General features: G+C 41.3%; 1 pseudogene; it reads right to left on the minus strand.

Annotated features, from left to right (window-relative positions):
* Window positions 1-27,576, minus strand: LOC131255853 (uncharacterized; annotated as a pseudogene).
* Between the last annotated feature and the right edge of the window lie 121 nt (window positions 27,577-27,697).

The following is a 27,697-nucleotide window of genomic DNA, read 5'->3' on the forward strand; positions in this document are numbered from 1 at the left end:
TGAAAGTAGAAGCAAAGATGGGATTTTTTGAATTAATTGCAATAAAGATCATAACCCAAGTCATGTAACTTAGTTGCCTATTTTCTAGAAAGATTGGACTTCTTCTCTTTGGTATTCTACAGATCATACACAAAATACAACCAAATTATAGGCCCTATGTAACGGTAGAATACAATACAAAAAACAAAGAACAAAAAAGTTATATTACCCACTATAGCTTGTGAAGGTAAAGACTTCTTATCTCAAATGCCTGTAACAGCTGTAAGCTATGGTGACTGACACAACTGCCCCAACGACTGCAAGGGCTGCATATGTGTCCTCCCGTTCCCAACTCTCAAACCATGTTGGCATTGCACACGCCTTGCGAGTGCAAGCCCCTTTGCCACCATTGCTTGCTCTTACTTAGTTGCTCTTCACCCCCTCCATTGATTGCTTTTAAATTTTTTCCTTTGGACTTGGATTCTGGCAACAAGAAGAGTTTCCGGCACCTTGGCAGCATCCAACCACATCAATCTGGCTCTCACTCACATTGATTCCAATTTCAACTGCTTGGGTAAATTCTTTTGCACTTTTCTCTGCATTGGTTTCTTCATTAAGTCGAAATCTGGGTCCTGGGCTTTCTTTTGGTGCTCCGACAAACCCATCTGAACCCTGAAATCAAATTCAACATGCACAAATCAATATATACATTCAAATATCAGTATGACTTCTTGTTAAAATGCTAGAATTGACAATTCACAGCATATGATTCAATTCAGACACAATTGAAATGGTTCATGATTAAACATGAATTCCATGATTAACTGCAATAGGTTTCTTAGATGAAGGATATAAAATTCTCAAAGAATGGAGAAAAATAATACTTTTCAATTAGTCATAGCAATATGTCAGAGCAAACTATATTGAAGTTATTACATTCTTTGAGATAAATGGGTACAAAATTGTCCAGACAGATCATGCATTGGTGAGAATTCTTCCATGACATGACCTGCGGTAGGTTTTAGAATACATGCTGTACAACAAGGTGACTTTTGAAAGACTGACTTGCCAACAAGTCCTAGATTATTTCAAATGATAAAATAGTTATATTGCAATTATTTACATTTTTTATTTTCCATTTCTTCAAAATTTTATTTTTTTAACAAATCTTGATTCTTACACAAGTAATACATGAACCTATGTTTTTTTCTTTAACAAATAACAAAAAATCATTGAGAAAAAGCCCATCAAACTGAAGAAAACAAAGATCCATCAATGCAATAGATAAAGAGTCCCCATACAAAGAAAGTTGCGCAGACGTAAGCGAATCAGCCATACATTAACACATGAACCTATTAAACTTGAACATTGACACGTGTGTCAGCAGTGTACACAAATATAACGATGAGATCAATGGTTGCTTTTGAAAGTCAACTTTGCTGAATGTCCATAAACATTATTTAAAATAATCAAATGTTTATTGCAATTATTGATATACAACAACCGAAAATTATAGCAGTAGTAGATGACTCGATGACAAATTATCTATTGGTAAAATGTATCCCACGGCTAAAAGATAATGAACATTATGATTTATGGGAGTCACTTTTTACACATCCCTAATTGATTTCCTAACACCCATTTCCATTTTGAGTGTACTATTTCAAATTTTCAATTCCCACTATTAGGTGTGGCAATGGGTCATGTAAGGTGGGGTTTGGGTCGGGTTAGGTTCCAATCATAATGAGATTAGGTTCAACCCAAACCCAGCCAATTTATTCAAGTGGTTGAAAGGCTAACCCACATGACCAATTTAATTAAAAAATATAAAATTAAATAAATTAAAAATAAAAATATTTTCATTTTGTAGAAAAAATATAAACAATCAACCACATATTTAGATCTCCTAATAAATATAAAATAAAACTCTTACTACAACCAAATTACAACCATCATAACTTAAGTTTATAGTATTTAAACTTACATTATATTATAATATAAATACACAGATAGCGAGGAAGCAGAGGGGAATATATTCATGACCGCCGGATCCGGCCGAGCAAACCCAAACCCAACCCATTTGATTTCGAGTTGACAAAGCACAACCCAAACCCAACCCATTTGATTTCGAGTTGACAAAACACAAACCCAAACCCAACCTATAGGGGAAATGGGTCGACCCAAACCTCACTTTTTGAGTCAGTCCGAGTCGTATTGGCAGGTTGGGTCAAGTTTTGCCTCTGAACCCAAGATGAAAAATAGGCCTGAGCAAAATGCTATGGTAGGCCATATATAGAATCATAGAAGTGCGGAAATAGGTTCTAACAACAGCACCACCCAAATTTGGAAATAAGTGTCACACACACACACACACACACACACATGAAATTTTTTTTGAGAGATATATAATATTAAATTTATTGAAAAGCCCGCCAAAGGCGAGAAAAGAAGGGAACATGCAAATATCATAAACTGATTTACCAAAGGAGGGCTAGGAGACCTAGGGAACAAACTGATATGAAAGAGATTTCACATTATAATTTGTAAAAGAACTAAATTCTTCCATAGAAGAACCATAAGAATGGAAAATGATAAAAGAGAGCAACCAAGCATGCAATTTGCAATGAAGTGGTTTAACTCGAAGCTTTTATTGCTTTATCCAAAGAAGAATAGCAATGACCTTCTCTGGCCTCTTTAATGAATGGAATTTTTATTGAAAAGCCACAAAGCAATTACAAGAAAGGAAAAGGCAGAACCAGAGATAATACACCTTTTCCAGTTAACCTGAAGCTAAAATGCCCACACATATGCTCATGTGTATGCATGAACGCACATACATGCACTTGCACACAAACATATACATGCACACATACCCATGCACGCACGCAACATGCACATGTGACTGCCTAGAATAAAATCACAATAGGACACAGATCTCAACTCTCCTGACATACATTTATAGGACTTTTAAGACACCCAATTTAGCTAAACCATCTGTAATGGGTTCTAATTTTATTAGTGAGGAAGATGTAAATTGATTAGTTTTGATCAATGAGGAGATCAAGTGATTTCAATTTTGTGAAGGGATAAAGCCCCCAAGCTTAATGGTTATCCTATATCTTTCTTTCAAGTGTTTCAAGAGGAAATATTTTGGTTGATCATTGTTTCTCTTTTCATGGCAAGGAAATTACCTGGGCTCCTTGTAGAAGAAATTTGAAAGATGAAGAGATGGATGAATTGGTTAGGTTGTTAGATATGCTTTCAAATTGTCATCCATCCATCTCTGAGGCAGATTCAATGATGTGGCTAAAAGATAAATTTGAAAAATTTTCGGTAAAATCATTTTTTATGATGATTGATGGCAGTCAACGAGATCATCCACATCACCATTCAATATTGACCCACTATTGACCAAACCACCTGGGCGCTGGGTCCAACAGGTCAACGATGACTGCATTTTCCCATAAGGTGACCCTCTTCTATATATGCCCATACGTAAACCTAGCAAAGGCATTCAAGAATTTCTATTCCACTTCGATGAGAGTTTCTTGTAGTTTATTTGGAAAGGTCATGACTCCTCCCATTGGATATACCTTCTCTTTGGGCAAGTGAATTCCCAACAGTTCCCTCTTATTTATCCTTTTTTATTTTTTATTTTTTCAAGTTCCCTCATATTTGACTTTGTATTTGTATTTGTTATTGTTATTCACAAATTAACCTTCCCCGATTTGTGTTGTCCTACCTTTGGTTTTTGTGTTCATAAAAAGCCCAATACAGGTCAATACAGAGCCATATCAGTGGTGAATGATATGATACCTGAAACTGATACACCAATTTCAAACCTTCTCTTAGAGAAACGACAAACGAAAATCAAGCAAGCCAAACTAATTCCAACATCCCAGACTAGCCACTAGGTGATACTCATGTCAAGGAATGCATCCTAATGCACAAAACTCTCTCTAAGAAATTGTATTGCAGTTACCATTTCAAAAGTTCTAAATTATACATAAAAAGATTGAATTTTCCTTGGAATAAGAAAGTTTTACCTTTGATACAGAAAAGCAGAAAGAAAACAATTAGAAATATTGAAATCAAGATGAGCTAATTCAGGAATGAAAAGCTACCTCCACAGTGCATCTACAATTTCTCCTCTGCCAATATGTTGTTCAAGCAAAACTGGGACATCATTTGGAGTGACATACCCATACCTGTGAAAAACATAACCAGATGACTAGAAATCCATTTTACTCTAAAACATTTTGGAAAGAGAGGGAGGGAGAGAGGGAGGGACTTTCTTTAAGTATAAGGATCATTTGTTGAGATTTTTGCAATACTCTACATGTAAGGCCCACAGTGCAGTGATCCAGATTACAGTCGTTTGATCTGATGGACCACACCATGAAAACTAACAATAGAATACTCTTTTGAGGAATTAACAGAGGCGGACATCTATACAGTGTGGACCACACTACACTGATCCAGTCTGAAGACACAATTGATCAATGGACATCATGGTGGACAGGAAGATGCCCTAAATTTCTCACATATTGGACAATAGGCCAAAGATTTATAAGATTTTTTGATATTTCAAAGTTGAGATATCTTGGCCCATCCCCCATCCATGGTGGGGCCAATCAGATCATGGTCTGGATCGCAGAAGGCCCTACTTGTTCAGAATCATGCATCTCAGTAAACTATACTTCTTCAACTATTCTATGCAAATGAATTTCCCCGAACATTTTGGAAACTAGAAATAAAAGATGAAACCATAAACAGGTGACTGGCATAGAAGATGAGCTATAAATCAAGTGAATGGATTCCACTTACCAATGACCTGTCAGTTCTCCATTGAGATTTGGACCAAATATAATGACATTCCCTGCATATTTATGGCCCCCAATATGTGAGCAGGGGCTGATAGACACTTGACCTTGCAGGCCACGTGCATCTATCTCTTCTTTGAATTTCATAATGAGAGCAGGACCACAAACACCACATCTCCGATCTCTGCTCCCATGAGAACATACGAAAACGTATGAACCCTTTAGAGTTTCAGATGTTCCAGGTAGCCATTCAGTGTCTTTCACAAGTACTTCCACAAATGTGTCGACATCAAAATGCGTCAATCCCCTGTAACCTTGCACATGTTTAAAATCAGTGGAACGAATCTAGAAAAATAAAAGGAGAAACGCTACTTGCAGGCAGGCATCAGCAAGCACCAAACGTGTGGTAGACTGGTAGTGGTAGACAATGGCGATTTTTGAGCTTTTCATCAGGCAGGCCCCATGGTGAATGTGGCCTAGCTCAATAAATAGGAGGGTCCGCCAATCAGGTGAGCTGCACATGTATGTGGAATGGGGTCACTGGTCATTGTTTTTAACAGTATTTTTTTCACAAACATGTGGCAGACCTGACAAGTAGACAGGACTTATTTTCAGGCCATGGCACTTTCATCATGGAGCCTGCCTGATGAGCAACCTGGATCTCAAACTTCAGCGCTGCTTTGGCACCTGTAAGGTTCTTGTGTTTTACTCCAGCAAATGGGCACACAGCCCTATGCGACTACCATTCCTCAAAGGAAAACAATGTCGAAGCTTCATATGTTTGATGCGCAAGCAACCAAAAGGTACTTCAATGTAACATGTGGTCTAACCTGTATCTAATCATGTCTGGAAAGATCAGTACATCTCCATTTGATGTCTCGGTGCCATCATGCCCCTCACATATGGTTAAGCGGGTCTGTTTAAGGAAAGAAAGAGCAAAAAGAAAATGAAAAGGAGAGAAAAATAGAGTTCTTTTTTTAAGAGGATAAGAGAGAAGAGTTCATCTCTAGCCTATAACAACAGTTGTGTTTGCAATTGAAGAATTAATGCAACACAATAATGACTGCCTACTTCTAATAACAATATTATTTACGAGGAATGCTACTTGGCCGACACCAATTAGTTCGGTGAAGGCTTAGACGATGATGAGGAACGAACCTATTGTAGACACCAAGAACAAGTGCTCCATAGATGCCCATGCCACCCACATGTGCACGATAAAAACTTTTTTCTATTATCGAGTAATGCACCCTAGGCCTAAAACTCATGCAGGTCATGGAGAGCCAATGCATTCCAGAAAAATGAACGGTTACGGAAGTATGACCGGCAGTCCACATTCAATGTACATGCAGCTTCCACCTAATGAGTGCACCAGCCCAATTTTTGGGCTAGGGCATATTTTCCATGCAGCTAACCTTAATAATGGCCTGAAATGCATAGTGGTAGAGGAAGCTTTAAGTAGAATGTTAGCAAAAGGTCAAGAGGCAGGTCTTATCTCTGGTTGCAAAGAATCACAAGAAGGGGACTGGAAACCCACACAGGGTTTTTGCGAATGGCTAGCACCATGGGTTTGCTCCACACGGACACGAGTTCGATTCCCCTCACCGGGATTACCTGATGCACGTGGTTTGCAGGTGACTGCATGCATCCACAAGCATTAGTCTCACCTAAAAAGGAGTGGGGACACCATATTGTCATATAAAAAAGGGGGGGACCGGATATCTCATTTGTAATTTGTGAATGATACAATTCCATTTTGTGATGCAGAAATATTGATGGTGGATAATTAAGGAAAACTTTGCAAGGTTACAAAGAGGTGTCAGGACTAAAGTATTTTGTTTTTATTTTGAAAGGTAATATTACTAAGGGTAGAACCCTGGATCACTCACAAACATACTACACTATCTCCACCAGCTCATCTAACGAGCGGGGGACTAAAGGTTTAGTCGCTGTCAGGACTAACGATTAATGTTAGAAAAAGTGAGAAGCTAAGCATTAGGCTATCCAAGGAGGAAGTATCTACTTCTACAGATGTATTTGGGTGTGGAATTGGGTCTTTTCCATCCATTTATTTGGGCCTTTGGCGATGATTAGGGAAAAAGGCAAAACATTTGTAGAGTAGGGTAGTTGAAAGGTTCGAGGGGAAGTTGATGACATGGAAGAGCCGCCATCTGTCAATTGGAGTTCGAATCAATCTTACCAACGCAGCTCTAACCTTCCCCTCTACTTCATGTCTTTATTTAAGTGTTTGAAGTCAGATTTGGACAGGCTGGAAAAGTTAAGGCTTGACTTCTTATAAAGAGAGGCCAAAGAAAAGCATAAATTCCACTTAATAAAGTGAGAAGAGATGTGCAATTTATTTTCTGATGTGGGGCAAACATTAGAGTGTTGGAGTCTATGAACGTGGCATTGCTAGGAAAGTGGCAATGGAGATTTGGATCCAAAGTGGGCAAGTTGTGGAAAGAAATTATAGTTTCCAAATATGGTGTCCAAGCGAGGGGGGAGGTAAAGAAGACGAGAACATTTTCATGCTTTCGGGTTCTACAATGCACCTTCCAAGGTGGCTTTTTTGTTTGGTTAGTTGGGTAAAAGAAAATCTTAATCATAGACAATCTCTAAAAAAGGTCTATGATCCTCCCCAATATTTGCCAAATGTGAATGAACAATGCAAAATCGATAGATCACCTTTTCATTCATTGCCCTTTTGTGCAACAAGTTTGACTCATGTTTGTAACATCTTTTGGTGTTGACTGGGTTATGTCACAATCAGGAGTAGATTCACTTTGGGCTTAGCACAACAGGTTTCTAAGGAAAAGTCAGTGATTTGGCGCCTCGTCTTGTTAGCAGTTTTTTAGAATATATGGGGTGGAACATAATAGACGATGCTTCCAACACAAACAAGGCTCATGGGAAGTAGTAGTTTGAAAATCCAAAAGAAATGTATTAAAATGGGTATCTGGGTTAAGAATGTAAATGTTTATGTAGTTTCATCCTTGTTCGGGTTGTAATTTTGGGTTGTATCCTTTTACTGCTTTGATTTTTGTCTCTGCAACTATTCAATGGAAACAGATGTATTACCCTTAAACAGATAGAGAGAGAGAGAGAGAGAGAGAGAGAGAGAGAGAGAGATCCTCTACGACTTCATTGAAGGGTTCCATAATCAATAAAAGGATATTTACACACCCACACACCAACAACCATTTTTTTTTATAGAGATAACTGACACTTTATAAAGAGGAAAAAACAGCAAAACCAAAGGGGAGAAGATCAGGCCACTAAGGTAGAGGGACGATCACCCTCGAAAAGGAAAAAGAATACAAACATCTGAGTTAATATAGATAGAGGCCCATTCAACTAAATAATGGTGAACTCTACACCGGACTGATTCCGGCGAGTTAGAGATATCGTTGAAGCACTTCCCATTTCTTTCTTCCCATACTGCCCACCAGACGGCCAAGAGGACCATTCTCCAAACAATAGTCTTTTCCTTCCCGAGGGAAGGGTCATGCCAAGCTTAAAGAAGCCCATTAGTCGAATCTGGAAACACTCACGCTAGACTGAACCATTGTAAGGTTGCCGTCCAAACCCACTTGAAAAAGGGACATTGGATGAAAAGGTGATATACCGATTCCTCATTAGTCAAGCAACATAGGCAGACGTTTGTGAGAATCATTCCCCTCTTTCTTAGATTGTCGACAGTCAGAACCAAGGTATTCAAAATTGGTTATGTAACAGCCGTTACGGCCATTATGTAACAGTAACGGTCATAACCGTTACGCGTTACGAGGTCAAAACGGCCGTAACAGCCGTTACAGAAAAACGGGCCGTAACAGTCCAGTAACAACATTTTTCAAAAAATAAAAAACGCAGGGATTGTAACGGCCGTTACGGCTCGTATCATAACAGTAACGGTGGTGGCCGTTACGGCTCGTATCATAACAGTAACGGTGGTGGCCGTTACAGCCACCATTACCGTTACAAAACACCTTGGTCAGAACCTTCTTCTTACCCACCAGCCACCCGAATACCGCTATCTTAGGGGGAACTTTATACTTCCACACGTGATGAGTCATTAAATCAGCCGAGGGGGAGGGGATACTACTAAGGCAGCGGTAAAAGGATGAAGTGGAGAACTTTCCCAGCTTGTCGAGACTCCAAAGGAGCCTGTCTTCTCCAGACAGATTTGGATTAGTACTGCTGATACACCCAAGAAGAGGTGCATATTCTTCAATCTCCCTATCTAGCAGATTTCTGCGGTAGCTAGGATTCCAAATAATTTCGTCCCCTCTAAAGGAATAGCAGTCAGCTACTGATGCACCAGGATTAGGAGCTAGACGAAATATATTAGGGAAACCATCTTTTAAGGCCACATCTCCCACCCAAGTGTCTTCCCAGAACCAAATGTTCTCTCCCTTCACTACAGCAAATCTAATTCCTTTAAGCACCGCTTTTTTTTTTTTTTTTTACAAATAAGACATCTTTCCAAAGACAAGAAGCACGATAAGCTGAGGAATCTTTGGTCCACCATCCTCCCGCTAAACTACCGTATTTGCACTTGATTAAAATATTCCATAGTCCCTTTTTCTGTCCCTAACCTCCAGGTCCATTTACCTAGAAAGGCCCGATTCATAATTTTCAGATCTCTGACCCCTGTTCCTCCTAATTTCACATGATCACACGCCTCCTTCCATTGAAGGAGGTGAAATTTTTTCTTCTCCTCTTTCCCATGCCACAGGAAATCTCTTCTCAATCTCTCTAGCGTCAACAGGATCGAGGGCGGGCATTTGAAGAGAGACATGAAGTACAAGGGCAGATTCGAAAGTGTTGATTTAATCAACATGAGCCGACCACCAAGCGACAAATATCTGCATTTCTATCTTGCTAAGTACCTTTCAAACCTATCGATAATTTTGTCCCAAAAAATCTTCGGGGGCTTGCCAATACAGAGGGGGAGACTGACAAAGGTGGTCAGAAAATTTCCCGCGGAGCATTGAAAGAAATTAGCAAATTGATGCAGCTCTTCCTCCATATTCACACCGAACATCTTAGATTTTTCCAAATTGACTTTTAAGGCCCGAAGTAGCTTCAAAACATCTGATGATTGTACGCAGATTGATGATTTTATCAAAATCTGCCTCACAAAAAAGGAGGGTGTCGTCTGCAAATTGGATGTGGGATATGAGATTATTACCTTTAACCCTGAAGCCACTGATAATACCTTCTTCTTGGCCTGATCTCAACATTCTGGATAACGCCTCCTCGACGATAAGAAATAGGAACGGAGACAGCGAATCACCTTGCCGAAGGCCTCTCAAGCTGCTAAAGAACCCTTTCGGGAAACCATTGAGGATCGAGAAATAGACAGACCGTAAACATTCTTTAATCCAACCATTCCACTTTGGATCCGAACCCCATTCGAGACAACATATATTGGAGAAAGTCCCGATCAACATGATCATAAGCTTTCTCAATATCTAACTTGCAAAGAAGACCTTTAGATCCGGATCTATGACTCGAGTCCAAACATTCGTTGGCGATAAGAGCGGTGTCGATGATTTGCCTTCCCGAGATAAATGCGCTTTGGTTTTCTAAAATAATGTTGCCTAGAACCCCTTTCAAACGAGACGCCAAGACTTTGGCCAAATTCTTATATGGGCTGCCCAAAAGACTGATCGGCCTAAAGTCCTTCAGCGAATCAGCACCCTGAGACTTGGGAATGAGAGCAATAAAGGAAGCCCCTAGTACTGTCGAAAAGCGACCTCTAGCGTGAAACTCTGAGAAGAAAGCCATCATGTCTTCCTTAATCACTTCCCAAAACGTTTGGAAGAAAGTGATCAGAAAACCATCAGGACCGGGAGCCTTATCTCCTCCTAGGGCGTCCAGTACCCCCTTAACTTCTTCAGGCGAGAACTGCGCTTCGGGACCCTTGGCTTCCACTTCAAAAATATAATGAAAATGCAAAAGGTCTAACTTGGGCCGCTGCCATCCTTCGCTATGAAGGAGATCAGAATAGAATCGAACTACCTCTTCCGAGATAGTGCTTATCTTCTAGTCGGACCCCATTAACCACAAGACTGCAGATTTTGTTACTTCTGGCCCAAGCGATAGCGATACAGTGAAAGAACCTAGTATTTTTATCTCCTTCTTTAATCCATTAAGATCGAGATTTTTGTCTCCAAGATACTTCATGCTCAAACACCCTGGCTGCATAACTTTGAGTAAGATGAATTCTTCTGAGAAGTGTATCTATTGACATCGGAGAACCTTCAGCGTTGCGATCAATCGACTGCAATTCAGCTAGGGAAGTTTCCAAGTCCCTTTTCCCGAGATCATTGGTTTTCCACCCCTTAATCTTTTCCTTGAGCATTTTCAGCTTAGTACTTAGCCTGTATCTTGCGAACCCTTCAACATTGAATCCTATCCACCAATCGCTGATCGTCAATCCATTGTGACTGGAAACCTTAAACCTTTAACCAGGAGATCTCGAATCTGAACAGTTTTGGCCCCCAATTATCAAATTTGGCATCAAGGAATAGCGGAATGTGATCTAAGGTAGCTCTCGGCCAGAGAGATTGAGAAACGATAGGGAAGGCTTTTGTCCACTCGACCGAGACAAGGAAACGATCCAACCTAGCAAGAATCGAGGTGGTCCTACCATTCGACCAAGTGAATTTGAATCCAGACAGGGGGAGATCCACCAACTCCTGATCGTCAATCCATTGTGAGAAAGAGTGCATGGAAGAAGAAACTCTGCCCCCACTGGATTTTTCTGCCGCATATATCGTAACATTGAAATCACCCCCTATGCACCATGGGCCGTCGAATTTGAGCCTAGCTTCATTCAATTCTTCCCAAAACACTTTCCTTTTGTCCTCCTGATTTGGATCGTAGACTGCTGTAATAAGACGAGAAATCGGAAGCAATCTCTTTAAGGACTATTGACACAGAGAATGATCCATTCCAGGATTGGAGAAGGGACCAAGATGAAGATTTCCATGCCACTGGGATTCCTCCAGCATGTCCAATAGCGTCCAGCGTGACCCACTTCACGTCTTTTTCTTTCCAGAGCATGCTTAGCAGAGAATCAGAGAAATTCTGAACCCTGGTTTCCCGAAGATAGATGACGTCCGCTTTGCATCTCCCACAAATATCTTTGATGATCCTTCTTGTGTTTGAATCCCACCCCTCTAACATTCTAGGAAATAATCATCTTTTAGGAAATTGATCTACCCCAAGGACCTCCTCTAATGCAATTTCGGTGAACCCCCTTAGACAAGCAGGGGCTCGTGTGCAAATTGTGAGGCTTTTTCTTGGTAGTCAACTTGGTGGAGGGCCTATTAGGAGATCTTGAAGCCATCAATGATCGCCCACGGGCTTCTATGCAATGGAAAAGGGGTACAAAGTCCTCTGGGTAGTCGCCCGAAAGATAATCCTATGGCCCCTCCCACATGGCCCATTGCATCTCTGATCCATTTTTTCTTTTAGATGATGTTGACCAAATCCACCCTTTGATCTTCAAAATCCTTTCTAACCAATTGAGTTCTTCCCATTTCTTCTAAGACCGGTCCCGCTTTGATCTGAAGGGGTTCTGCTTCCGTGATGTGATCTCCATTGTCTTCGTGGAAGAGGGTAATGAGACCTCTTTCTGGAAGGCCCTCTATAGAGGACGAAAGACTTACAAGGGAGATCTCACAATCCGAAGACCAGGATTGAAAATCTCTATCACTTTCTGATAGATCTTCACCTTCCATATTTTCGAGCAGTTGGCTAGGTTGGTTGAGAGCGGTAGAGTTCTTCCGCAGCAGAGAGAGAAAGAGCGGGTACATGGAGTGGTGTTGGTTCGGGCCATCACAGACGCGAACACGTGTCTCCATCTTGAATAGCAACAAAACAATGCCATCATTAATCCGAGCATTAAGAGTTGGGTCTGCAGCGTCCGAAGCTACATTGTCAGACCCAAAGCTTGTATCAAGTCTGCTTTTCGACTCTCAAGCTGGCATCAGGGAACTGAACCGGCGTTTCGAAAATCAACAATCCCGAGCCTCCTGACTTTTCGATAACTGCGTCTTCCGAACCTCCCGGTTTGAGTGCTCCCAACCCGGACTATTCTCTTGATATCTGCCACACGTTCCTACAAAGCAGCCAGGCTCGACCGCTATCCCAATGCTCTGAGAATCATATCGAATCTCGAGATCGGGTAAGTTACGTGGGGTCATCGCCGATCGCGTACGTAAGGCTAGGATATATATCTTCTGCTTCAAACACGTGTCTATCAGTAAAGGAGACGAGCTTTGAATCGGCCCAATGAAATCTATACTGTCCATAGGAGTACTACTCCCTTCTACAATACGACGTGTCTGTCAAAAGGTATGGTACTCCAGTATTACACAGGTTTCCCTCTTAAGCACGGAGGACGTACACCTTCGTCTTCAACTCTTGCTTCGCTATTCTCGTCCCTCGATACCTAAGACCCTCTGGACCTCCAAATGTCTCCTCAACGGGGGATAGGGTCATCTTTCCTCTCTTGTTGAATCGGAAGGATGAGTTTTCTACCCTCAGCCGAAGCGTAGATGAAAGATGGAAGAAACTTCCCCTTTTTATGTCGCACCCTAACTCTGATAACCCCCATCTCCTCTCCTTGCTTTGTCTTCGGGTCGATTTCAATGAAACTGCCCAATTGGGATGCTGCTGCTAAGAAGAAGTCTTCGTTCCAGAGTTCCAAGGGAACTGACCAAATGAGAATCCACACATCTTTGTATCCGAATGCAAAGAATTCTGCCCAAGTCTGAATGGAGCAGATCGGTCCATTTTTGTGCAATGCCGCAGCCATAATCAAGAGGTCCAGATTCGCACCTGGACAACCTTGATCCAGAGTTCGTTGAAACCTATCGATTTAATAATGAAATTCTCCGGTGCAAGTCTGCAACAATCATAAATCCAATCTCCAAGTTGAGCTATAGAAGCCCCTTCTCTGATGAAGGCCACTACCAAATTAGAGAGTTCGATTCTGGAGTGATCAAGGATATCTTGGTTAATGATCACACAAGGGACTTCGCTTGATTCTTCTAACGACTCTTTATTAGTTAATATCGTCTTTCGGCTGGTGTCTGCTCTGTCATTCCCGTCTATCTTTAATTTTGTGAGCACCTCCTTGAAAGAAGAATTTCCTTTTTGATAGAAGCTATCCAGATTGGGTTCCCTTAGTAGAGAAGGATTTGATGAGGATAATGTGAAGAAGAGATGAGAATATTGAGAGACGAGGAGGAGGAGAGTTTGGGAGAGATGATGTGTTAGGCTTGCTTGCCCTAACACATAATATTTTATTATGATAAAGCATATAGTACACTGCAGGAGAATAGGGAAGTGTGCACATGCACTTACACTAAAAGATCCCACTAACCACACACAATAAATACAATACAAATATGATACACTAGCATTCTCTATACTCCCCCTCAAGTTGGAGCATAGATGTTGATCATGCCCAACTTGTCACGAACACGATGAAGAGCATCTCGACTCAAGGACTTTGTAAGAACAACAGCAAGTTGATCCCCAGATCGAACAAAAGGAGTGACGATTTCCTTAGAAGCGACTTTCTCCCGAATAAAGTAACAGTCGACCTCAATATGCTTGGTTTACTCATGAAAAATTGGGTTACCAGCAATATGGATGGCCGCTTGATTGTCACAGTGAAGAGGAATAGGATCCGAAGGAGGATAGTCAAGTTCTTTAAGAAGATTGCGAAGCCACACAAGTTCACAAGTCGCATGAGCCATAGCACGATATTCTGCTTCAGCCGAGGACCGGGCAACAACTGGCTGCTTTTTGCTCTTCCAGGTTATAAGATTACCACCTAGGAAGGTACAGAAGCCGGATGTAGAGCGGCGATCAAAAGTACTACCTGCACAATCAGCATCGGAATAGCCAGAAAAATGAAAATGACCATGCAACTGAAAGCGGAGGCCAAGACCCGAGGCTGATTTTAAATACCAAAGTATGCGGTAGACAGCCGTGAGATGAGAAGTACGGGGAGCTTGCATGAATTGGCTAACAACCCCCACCGCAAATGAGAGATCTGGGCGAGTAATAGTCAGGTAAATAAGCCAGCCTACAAGTCGTCGATACATCTCGGGATCAGTAAGGAGAGCACCATCATCTGGTCGAAGCTTCTGTGAAGTATCCATGGGAGTGGTAGCAGGCTTGCACCCTAACATGCCGGTCTCCATGAGAAGATCAAGCGCATATTTTCGTTGTGACAAGACCAATTTGGATGATGAGCGAGCAACTTCAATTCCGAGGAAGTAGCGAAGAGGACCAAGATCCTTGATCTCAAACTTGGTCCTCAAAAAACTTTGACCTCCCTCATTCTAACAAAATCACTACCGGACAAAACAATATCATCCACATAGACAATGAGAACCATGATGCCCGTCGATCGACGACGTATAAAGAGAGAATGATCAGCATGACTACGAATAAAGCCAAAAACTCCAAGAGAGCCTGACTAAATTTTTTGAACTATGCATGTGGAGATTGTTTGAGTCCATAAAGAGCCTTTTTCAACCGACATACAAGTGCAAGATTGTGAGAAGCAACAAAGCCAGGAGGTTGATGCATGTAAACTTCCTCTGCAAGATCTCCATGGAGAAATGCATTCTTAACATCAAGTTGAAACAAGGGCCATGATAAATTAACGGCCAAGGAGAGCACAACGCGAATTGAATTAAGCTTAGCCACCGGAGAAAATGTCTCAAAGTAATCCACACCATGAGTCCGTGTGTAACCTTTAGCAACAAGACGGGCTTTATAGCGATCAATTGAGCCATCTAGAAGAAACTTGATTGTATAAACCCATCGACAACCAACAGGTTTATGGCCTACAAGAAGTGGCACAAGATCCCCAGTATAATTTTTCTCAAGAGCAAACATTTCTTCCATCATTGCCTTTTTCTAATCGGGACTCTGAAGAGCATGTGAGAGGTCTAAGAATAGTCTGTGATGAAAGGGAAGCTGCAAACGACTGAAAAGACGGTGAAAGATAATCATATGAAACGAAATTACTAATGGGGTGTTGAGTACAAGATCGTGACCCTTTGCACAAGGCAATGGGAAGATCTAAACTTGAGTTAAGAGAGTCACCTGAACCAACATCCAAAGTGAGCGGAAGAGTGAATGGCTGAGCTTGTGAAGATTTATCTCCACAATGATACACCCGCATAGGCTTAGGCTCACCCATATCATTAACAGGATGCTGAATAGAGGGGAGAGGAGTTTTCCCATGATCAGTAGTGGAAAGAGGATAAGTGTCATACTCCCCCGACGCACGAGGATCACAGAGGGATCGGCCTGGAGAGGGAAAAAAAGAAAGATCCTCAAAGAAGGTGACATCGGCAGAGACATATTTCTTGCGAGTCAATGGGTCAAAGCATTTATACCCTTTCTAACTCCGAGTATACCCTATAAAGACATATATAATCGCCCTGGAATTAAGTTTATCATTACTCTCATCCAAAATTTGAACAAAGCATGTACAACCAAAAACTTTAGGTGGTAGAGGAAATGGATTATCATGAGGATAAAACATAGTAAATGAAGATTTGTAAGACAAAATACGTGAGGGTATAAGATTAATAAGAAAAGTAGCAGTTAAAAGAGCATCACCCCAAAGACGTTTGGGTAGATGCATACCAAGCAGAAGGGTGCGAGCAACTTCAAGAAGATGACGATTCTTTCGTTCAGCAATACCATTTTGTTGAGGAGTGCGAGCACATAACATCCTAGACAAAATACCACGTTCCTGCAAGAAGGACAAAAAGGCAGTAAACATGTATTCTCTCCCATTATCAGAGTGGAGGGATTTGATGGAACAATGAAATTAAGTACACGCTTCATGATAAAACACTTTAAACGCATCAAACACTTCACTTTTAGATTTCAAAAGAAAAATTGAAGTCATGCGGGAATAATCATCAATAAAGGTAACAAAATATCTAAATCCAAAAGTCGAGGTAACCGGAGCTAGTCCCGAGACATCTGAGTGAACCAGAAGAAAAGGTTGAGATTTCCTCCCAGAAGAGCTAGGAGGAAACGTAGCACAATAATGTTTAGACAATTCACAAATATCACAGCGTAATGGTTTAGTGACAAATAAGGAGGGAAACAAAAGTCTCAATCTAGCAATGGATGGGTGGCCTAAGCGGCAATGCCACCGAGTCATGGACTCTCGATCTAGAGAAAGGGTACTAGAAGCGGCAACAAGTGTATCATCGAGAAGATAAACGCCTCCTTGCTCATGCCCCCACCAATCATTCTCTTCGTCTGTAGGTCCCAAAACAAACAATAAGGAAAGAAGGTGATGGAACAATTGAGTGATTTAGTAAGAGAGCTAACAGACAATAAGTTTAATGGAAAACGAGGCACATACAATATGGAGGACAAAGACAAGGAAGAAGAGAGAGGGATGGAACCAATCCCAGAGATGGGAGATTAGGTTTCATCTGCAACTATGACATACTGAGTGGGAGAAGAAGAAGAATAAGAAGAAAAGAATTGCAACTTACCAGTCATATGGGAGGAAGCTCCAGAGTTGCTGACCCATGAGGTAGGAGAAGATGACGCAAGAAAGGCAGTACCTGACTGGGCTGAAGCTGCGTGAAAAAGCTCAGGAATATCCCGAATGTGAAGCCGCATAAGGGCATCATATGTCGCCCGAGAAATGATAAGAGACTCCCCTGAAGTAGACTGCTCAGCTGTCGGGGTGGAAGACTGTCTTAGAAGTAACAGTGGAAGCAATAAAAGCAGCGGCATATGTAGGATGACCATGTAGCCGCCAGCAATAATCAATAGTGTGATTAGTTCCACCGCAATGTGAACAAATACAGGAACCATCACATCCTCATCCACGCTACCACGACCACGAAGACTACGGCTGCCCGACTGCAATCTCCCTCGCGGCCTCTACCACGACCACCAAAACCAACAATGCGCCCTAAGCTCAAGGATGGTACCCAAAGACCAAGGGAGGACTGATCGCCAGCAAGATGTGTCGAACGCTCAGGTGGCACAAATGAATGAGAAGGAAGAGTTGAGATCATAGCACACCGACACATGACATAGACTGTCGTCAATGGGGGAAGAGGATCCTGCATAACCTGATCGCAAACGTGAAGATAATCAGAACTCAACCCAGCGAGGAACTGCATAATACGAGTATCATCCCGTTGCTTATGAGCATGTTCATGATCCTCTTTACATTTGGAAGGAAGAGGCTGATACATATCTAACTCATCCCACATACCCCGAAGCGTCGAATAGTAGTCTTTTAAGGATCTGGAGTTTTATTGAAACTGACCAATTTCTTAAATAAGCTGGGATACCCGTGAAAAATTCTAAGATTCCGAGAACATATCATGAAACGTATCCCAAATGCCTTTAGCCGAGGATAAAAACATCACTGAATGGCTAATCGAGGAATCCATGTTATTCAACAACCATGCAATAACTTGATATTTCTCCTTTGTCCAAGACTTGTAGGTAACATCTGTAGAGCTTGGGGAATCATCCAAATATACGACAACTTGTCACGGGCTCCTAAAAATACTTTTACAGATTATGCCCATTGAAGATAGTTGTCACCATTCAACTTAATGGAGGTAATCTGCAAGGGGTTGGATTCAAGAGACCCTATGCCAAGAGATGAGGGCCCTTTGTCAGCCATAGTAGAGTCCAAGAGAAATAAACATATGCCAAGAGACCCCCTATGCCAAGAAAGATTGATTCAAGCAACTCTATCTCACTCAATCCTTCAAGATAACAAGAGATAAACCTCAAACAAATATTAATCATCCAAAATACCATGAAACGCAGTCAAATGGGGCCTGATCGAGTGAAAAACGGCCGAGCCGCACGCCAATTTGAGGTTAAAAACCTCTCAAACATTGATCTTAAGTAAAAAATCCATCATGGATAGCTTGGGAGGAAGATTTCGGTCCATCTTGAGCAAAGAAACCAAAGAAAAGCTTACCGATTTGAGGTAGATCGAAGAAAAACGGAATCTCGAACCGATTTTCGAATTTCTCTATTTCGCCCAAAATACCATGAAATGAGGTCCAATAAATTCTGAAAAAATCATGACAAATCTTCTAAGATCAAGATCTATCAAACCCCTAAACTTTTAGCTCAAACTGAACCCATGCGTCCGTACAACGCTGACGTCAGCCGTACGGCTGCTGACGTCAACAAGGTGACGTGTCGCCTCTTAACCTGTTGGATGCGGAATGCCTGGATCTTTGCTCTGATACCAAGTAAAGAAAAATTTGATGAGGAAAATGTGAAGAAGAGATGAGAATACTGAGAGAGGAGGAGAGTTTGGGAGAGATGATGCGTTAGGCTTGCTTGCCCTAACACATAATATTTTATTATGATAAATCATATAGTACACTGCAGGAGAATAAGGAAGTGTGCACATGCACTTACACTAAAAGAGCCCACTAACCACACACAATAAATACAATACAAATACAATACACTAGCATTCTCTATACCCTTCGCACTGCTGGGGCCCTTTTCTGTTTGTACTCTCCTGCACTTTTTTTACATTTCAGTTCCAGACTGAACCTTGCTCTCTGGACTAGCATCTTCACTCTCCCGAGCTTTCGCCATGAAGAATCTCAATCACCTTAGCTAGTTCTCTCTCCGAACTCATTCTCACTAAAGCAAACCCCCTGTAAAATTCGTTTTGTTTATGTCTAGGTCTCACTACATCCATCAATGTTCCAGCTCTCCCAAAAACTCTTGCAAAGTTGATGGGTAGCTAACCTTCTGGGAAACCTTTGACAAAGAGGGTTGGGTAGCTATCAACATCTTTTTTCTTATCGATAAGATTCCTCTTCGTAATTAGTTTCCACTCACCTTCTCTAGCCTCACCATCTCTAGCCATCGCTATATCTGGCGAAGATGCCGGAGAGATGCGCATTTCCAGTTATTTCCTCATCTTGAGAGAGCCCGGCCGCTGCGGGAGCTCGAGAATCTGATGAGCAACCCGAAGGGAGCCCGTCAGCTGCGTGAGACTATTAGCTTCCTCTTGCAATTAGACAAACATTTCCATAACCTCTTCTCGACAAACACACTAACTACCATTGTTTGCCTATGATGTTAATTCCTCCATGCGGGAATCAATACCAAGTGACAACAACACCAAACATCACTAAAAGAAAGACAAATTTGTCAAGTTTCAAGACAATGAAAAAACTATTTGTCTGGATTCACATAGATGGGAGCAATAATTGCAAAGAAATTATTATCATAGTGATCTAAGCATTATCCAATTAACTAGGGTCGGTTACAAAGATATTATAATGTTGTTAAAAAATGGATAGCATCATTTGGTCTTCTGCTTGTTATGAGAACACTCTCCAAGTTCAGGAGTTCCTCAAGGACAGCAAGTTACAAGTAGCAAATGGTCTCAAGCCTGCCATACTTGTCAGTAATTATCCATTTATTTTCATGTATTTACGCATTACTTCGGGTTATGCAAATAATGTTTCGTGATATTTTTGGTAGTTGGCTATGGTAGGATGGAATCATAAAAGAAGAGTTCATGTAGGGTGGCACAAGCATCACCTTCCCACCATTCACTGTACAAAGAACCTCCAAGGTTAGACTTGGAATCAAAAGTCAGGGTGAATTTCTTCAATGAATTTCTCCTATGATTATCAGGCAAGAGGACTCTTTCAAAACAGTCCAAAAACCGAATCACCAGTACGGTATAGGTATCAGGCCAACAAGTAAATTCATCACAAACTCAAGCCTTGATAATATTAAAATTGTTTGGTGAATAGCCAAAGGTCCTATGAAGAAACATGTGATTGATCTAAATGACTAAAACTCCCACATAACTCTCTCTAAATATCAAAAAGCCACAATGAAACAAAGATTTAACTCATCCCTCCAAACCTAGTCCCCACATCAATTTCCATAGAAAATCAATATCATCAAATCAAAATCCAACCACTTCTACTCCAAAAGTCAAATCTGATTCATTATCTCAGGAACTCAAACATTACAAATCCTAACGTTACCAAACAAACTAAAAAGGAATGAACAAGTGTTTAAAAATAATAATAATAATAAGAGCACAACAAATCAGTACATCAAAAAATCCATATTGCATTTCCTCCAAAAAATCAAAAGCCACCAGTACAGTACTACCCTCCAAAACCCAAAAACTATTCTTGAAAAGCAAAACCTACCTGCTGCTTTTTATACTAGAGAAACATGTTCCATGTCCAAACTTCAAAATCCAAATAACATGATTCTCAAAACAAGGACTTACATGCAAATTATTTTCAAATAATTAGGCAACGACAAACCTACACTTAAAAATTTTCCAAAACCTTAATCACAACACAAAAATTTAACCCTAAAGAATGAAATGTTCTAATGTGGTGAAAATAACTTCACCAAACATTAGCTCAATTTAACATCTACAACTTTTGTTCTGCAAAATTCGATAATTGTCAAGGAAATTGATGAGGACATCACATCACGTACGCCTTTGCGCACGTATCAGAGGATAAGGCAGGCCCCAATCTCTCTGTGGCTAGGCGAGTATCTATGTTGAAGACCCCATGGGGGTTGGTGAAGCTCTCTCTAATGGTGATTTTCTCAACAAAAAGAAGAAGAAGGCAGGCCCCAATCTCTCTGTTGAAGAAGAAGGAGGAGGAGGAGGAGGAGAAGGAGAAGCAGAAGTAGAAGCAACAGAAGCAGAAGCAGAAGAAGAAGCAGAAGAAGAAGAAGAAGAAGCAAAAGCAGAAGAGAAGAAGGTAAAAAAAACGTCTCTGTTTTCTCTTCTTCATGAGATGTGAAGACTAGTTCTGTGCGATTTGGAGTGAGTCTTCCTTCTTCATTCGAGGTATTTTGTTGAAATCTCTTCTTTTCTTCACCCTAAGCCATCCATAACCCTTCCAAACACCTTCCTTTCTTCTTAATTATCATTTCCATCAAAACCCCATGATTACGAACCAAACCCAAGCTGACCAGACCCGACACGTTTGACCGTACAACCATATGTGCAAGCCCATCGGCTGGTCCATACAGTCATATCTTTATACCCCTTGCATCTTTTCATTTCCCCTTCAAAACCCTTTCATCCATTGTTCGAAACCCTAACCCTAACCCTAAAACCCCAAATCTCCCAATTTTCCCAAATTCCTAAACCTTGGATCCCCAAATCCTTCAATGAACCTAAAATCCCCGATTCCCTACATCCAAAACCCTAATTCACATCTCATAATACCTGAATCATTTAATCCCTTCATCCAATTCCTCAATTTAGCCCTAATTTCACCTTGTCCCCAAACTTCCCTAATCCTAGCTTCAGCCACACCCAAATCTAGTAAACCCTAGGTAGTATTAAACCTTCCCCTTTACAATACACCTAACCATATACTTATTTAGACGCCTCTACATCCATTAAATCCTAGTTTTCCATGTTTAATGATCGTGTAAGACGATACTTGACAACTTGTGCTTAAACTATGCATGCTTTCCTCTTAGAAGCTTGATATTTGTGACGATGTTAGCAGGATTTGTGATTTTTATTAATTAATTTAATTTTGTTGATTAATCTCACACATTATTTGATTTCATGCATTGGTCCTGCATCAGAAGTCTTAAGAGTCAAGCTGCAGATATATCAAAAAGATTCAAACCAAACCATGCTAATGTCCAAATATATTTTGAAACCCCAATCCAAATCATTGCAAATATCTAAACTCAAAACCAATGAATAGTTCCAAATATCTCCAAAACCCAAATCTTGTTTCCTCCAAAAGTCCAAGCCACCAATAATCTCCAAAATCCAAATTCATTTCCCCTAAATATCAAAATCCACCAATAATCTGCAAAAACCTTTCGAACAGAATACCCATTTTGTCCAAAAATCAAAACTCACCAATGATAACCAAATACCTTCAAAACGCAAACCCCACTTACTCTAAAAATTCAAAACCCACCAATAATTCTCTAAATGGCTCCCATCACGGACTATGGACGCGACAGTCTGGGTGGTATCAGATGTACAAGGGCCCATTAGAGAAGTTTGAAGGCCGACTTTTGAAGTGAGGAAAAGTCAATCAACAACAGGTTTGGAGGGGCCATGGTGTATTGGGGGCAACTTCAATGTGATTAGATTCAAGCTCAAAAAAGCTTGGACGCTCAAGCAAGCTCACCGGATCAAGGGATTTCAGAGAATTTGTTAGCTCATGCAAACTAATTGACCTTCTATGAAGTGGTTGACTACTCACATGATTGGATAACCAAAAACCTTGCGATCCTTAGAACGATGGACAGTTTCCTTATCTATGGGGAGTAAGGTATTTTGTATCGGTAACAGTAGCGGTGTACGGGTATTGGTCGTAACGGCCAATGCGTGGGCGTAACGACCACTATGACCATGGTGTGTCATAACAACCATTATGGGGTCGTAAAGACCATTATGTAAAGGTAACAGTGACAACTGTTACACATTACAGGGTCAAAAAGGCCATAATGGCCACTATGGAAAAAATAACCTATAAAGCCTATGTTACGCCCCTTGCAAAGGCCGTAACGGCCCCATTACGGTCCGTGATAGAGGCCGATACAGGTTTCGCAGGTTTTTCTTTCAATTAGAGAGAGAGAGAAAGACTATAACGGTAGTTACAATCCGTATCGTAAAGGTGAGGATGGTGGATGTTACAGTCACGATTACTGTTATAGAATTCCTTAGCTATGACTCCCTCAACGGCTGAAAATTCTTTTTGCTCGAAAAATTCTAGAAACATATATATAGAAAATTCAGAATAAGTACATATTCCAAATATGTATTCAATTTTTCTTTTGAACATGTTTATGGTAACATAATTGATGGGAATATCGGAGAACCTACTCAGGTGTACCAGAGACGAAGGCGACCAGCCACATCAGCACAGCTCTCTTTGTAAATGGGAGACGAGTTCCAAATGGGGCCCGTCGGGCCATTTTGAAGACCCCACATGCATTGGACATGCATTAGGAAGACCCCACTTATGTGCGTGTGGGCTGCTTAGGAGACAGTTTTAGCAATAGAATTTTTATTTAGTGTCAATCTGACAGTTGAATCTTGTCAATCAGGCCATCCGGCCACTAGATCTTTTAGATCTAAGCCCCTTGGTTTCTGATCTTGTTTCATTTATTTTTTTTGTTATTTTTAGAATTTATTGGATGGTTAAGATTGATGGTAAGTGTTTTACTTTGCTTATTTTGGATGGCGGGCTGTCACTTAAGTGAGTGGCATATTTGTAATTTTTTTGAAGTTTTAATATAAAAGCAAAGGAGGGGTGGATGTCTAACCCTAATGAGAGCTTGAAAAAATAAAAGAAAAAAGCTCCTTGTGTTGGAAGGGTATTTTTCCTTTGTTGTTAGGGTTTGTGAGAAACCCTCCCTGCTAATTGAATTGTGGAAGGGTAGAGGCTTGCTTGGTGGTGGATTCCTCCAAGGTGCTTTCTTCCCCTTTCTCTTCTCCAACAAGGTAATCCACTTCTTCTTCTTTTTCTTTTTTCTTTTTTCCTTTTTTCCTTCCCTTACAACTCTTCTAAACCCATCAAAACCCAACCCAATCCACCTCCTTTCTCTTTTCCCCTACCCATCCACGCATGGACCCACACGCCGTGCGTCCATACAGGTTGCGACGTGTGGGCTCCTTTTGGTACTTTTCCCTCCTTGATTCCCCTCCCAATAATCCATAAAGCCCTTAATCCCTAGATCCCTAATTCCTAAAAAAAAAAAATCACAAATCTCAATCCCTATATCCCAAAACCCTAACGAAAATCTCATTTTTTTGTAAATCACATTCACTTTTCCAAACCTGATTTTATTGGCGCCATTGACTTTTCAGGTGCTTGTTGCATTACTCACGCTAAATTGGAAGTAGGGACTTCCAAGTGGGCCACTCTCGTAATCTTTTATATTTTCGTGCACCGCATTTGTGTTAGCCTAGGTCCTCTGTTTTACAGATCTGAATTTTCTAAATCTATTAGTTGTTAGTATTTGTGTTTAAATAAGAGATTTGTTTAGTTGTTAGTATTTATGTTTATCTTGTCAGCTAGGTAAGATTTTGTAACTCTATTTATGTAATTCTTTCAGGAAGTAATAAAATACCATATGATTTTTACATTTAACCGTGTTTTACACAAGAGGACGCCCTTCCCAAGACAGAGGCAACAAACAAAGCCAAAGATCATATGAACACCTAGTTTAAATTGATCAAACAAACATTGGAGCGCCTCTTCTTGTGGCTTCCCCCCACCACCAATAGAGAGCACTCGGGGATCAAAGAATCCAGTGCTGCAAATCCAAACGAACAAAGAGACGAAAGGATTCAACCACGTTTCGCTTGGATTGATTTTTCACACTTTGGTAGATTCAATCCATTAGAGTTCATCTACAAATTTGAGCAATTTTTCGCTACCATCAAACAATAGAAATTGATAAGGTTCTCCTTGCCTAGTTCAACATGGATGGGGAATCACAGAGGCCATGTAGATCCGTTTTGGGCCAACCAATTACAAGAATCCTGATGGTATTAGGGGGAAGCTGGAGCAAGGAATAAGGACCGTCCAAAGCTATCAAGACGAATTTGAGCACCTTACCAATTGCATTGAAGGGTGGTCAAATCCAGCTCTAATGGGCATGTTCATTCAAAGGTTATGTGATGAGGTTAGCCAGGAAGTGTTGATGTTTCGACCCTCTACTCTATAGGAGGCAATGGGGTTGGTCGCCAGGAGGAGAAGCTTGCATAATTGAGAATGTCTTCACGACCAACGCCTAATCATGTGCCAACACAAACAGATACAGGAGGGTATATAAGTATAGGGTCGAATGTTGCACCCATGCAATCCCACCCGAAAACTTGGCCTAGAGCAGTAATGGCTCCTATTAAAAAGATACACCCGAAAATATGAGGATCAGACATGATCGAGGTCTTTACTATTACTAGAGGTGTACACGAACCGAGCTAGCTTGGTTAGCTTGCTGGACTCAACTCGAAAAAGCTCGATTCGACTCGGTTCGAAGCTGAGTTCGAGCCGAGTTAGAGCTGGCTCCAGCTCGACTCGACTCGGATCGAACCCAGCTCGAATCGAACCATTTCGGTGACTCGGTTACTTTGATATTGATGTTGCTCACCAAGTGTTTGATGAAATGACTCAAAGAAGTGTGGTTGGTGGCAAGGAAAGTATGTATATGAAACCAACACCCTTTTTTTCTTGATTTTTACGTTGCTTAGAAGGTGTTTGATAAAATACCTGTAAAACCATTGTTGTTGTCTCAAATACAATGAGATTTTGAAGGTGCGGTCCAGGTGTTTGTGAAAATGCTGCAATGGCGAACTCGGCTCGAACTGGCCCGAGCTGCTGACCGAACTGAGCCGAGCTGGCCAGTCAGGCTCAAGGACCGAGCCGAGGCCAGCTCGACTTGGTTCGACTCGATGTACACCCCTAACTATTACTAAGATGAACACTTCACACCAGGCCATCATTGTAAATAAATGCAAATCTTCATGATTGAGGAACCAGAACTGCCTGATTTGTTACCAGTGGAATCTGGCCCTGATTTGACAGTGAAGGTTTCCTGGCATGCCAAGTGAAGAGGCTACATGGGAACTATGGAGTGATCTTTTTTTCACATCATGAGTAAATGGACAAGCTTCAGAGGGGGGCAATGGTATGTGCCCAACCTACAAGTCCAGCATGCTGATGTATCTAGTAGTTGCTGTTTTTACTCCTCTAAATTAGGAGATTTACTTAGTTGTTAGTATTTGAGTTTAAATAGGTTGTTAGTGTTTGTGTTTATTTTACCAGCTAGGTAAGATTTTGTACCTCTATTTATGTAGTTCCTTCAGGAGTAATTAATATGAGATGGTTTTACCTTTAACCGTGTTTTACACAAGAAGACACCCTTCCCCTCTTTCACATGGGATTGATAGGGCTTGAACCCTATCATCCACCAGACCCCAAAATGAACTGGCTAAGCTGCAAAACCTCTCCACGAACTGGCAGCCCCACCATTGCCCATCAATAAAAAACAAGATCAACGGTTAAGATTTGACAGGCAAAGATTCAGTAACACAAAACCCAAAGTCATCAACCACAGGAGCCACCAGATGAACGGTTCCAGCCAACAATGAAAGACAATCCGTGGACTACAATTATCAGGTAGTAAAGCAGACTACTAATCAATCCACACAAGAGAGAGAGAGAGAGAGAGAGAGAGAGAGAGAGGGAGTTACCAGCTTCTTCACCTGGCCCTTCCTTGCAGTCATGAGCGCCGACAACAGCCGTGGAAGCCGATCGAATTCCGCTGCCTCGACATGCGGTGGCCACACCTGCGGATTCTTGTAGCAGAGGAACACGTGCCTCTCATAGATCTGCACCGTCCCTACAAGCGGGCCCTGCCGGAACTCCGGCCGCAGGAACCCGAACTCGACATCTCTGCCCCCGTCGCCTCCCCCAGAAGAAAGCAAGCCATCGTTCTGGAAGCTTCCGGAGGCGCTGCCGATCTGAGAATTGTGATCGGCGAGAAATGAATCAGCGGCATCAGAGACTGGGATCGGAGAAGATGAAGTATTGAGAAGGACAGAGGATCGTCTCTGCTATTGTTGCTGCTGTTACTGCTCGCCATGGAGAGGGATGCGAAGGGTATTCTTGGAATTTCATTGAGAGAAGGGGAAAAGGCAGAAGGGTATTTGTGGAATTTTGAAAGATACAGGAGGAGGAAGAGTGTTTGTGGTATTGAGAGTGAGACGTGGAAGAATAGGTTTGGATTTCATCCAATTAAAATGTAGGTTTTCCACCCTTTTTATTATATGGTGGTGA

The sequence above is a fragment of the Magnolia sinica genome, chromosome 9 (assembly GCF_029962835.1).
Source record: "Magnolia sinica isolate HGM2019 chromosome 9, MsV1, whole genome shotgun sequence".
NCBI classification, from domain to species: Eukaryota; Viridiplantae; Streptophyta; class Magnoliopsida; order Magnoliales; family Magnoliaceae; genus Magnolia; species Magnolia sinica.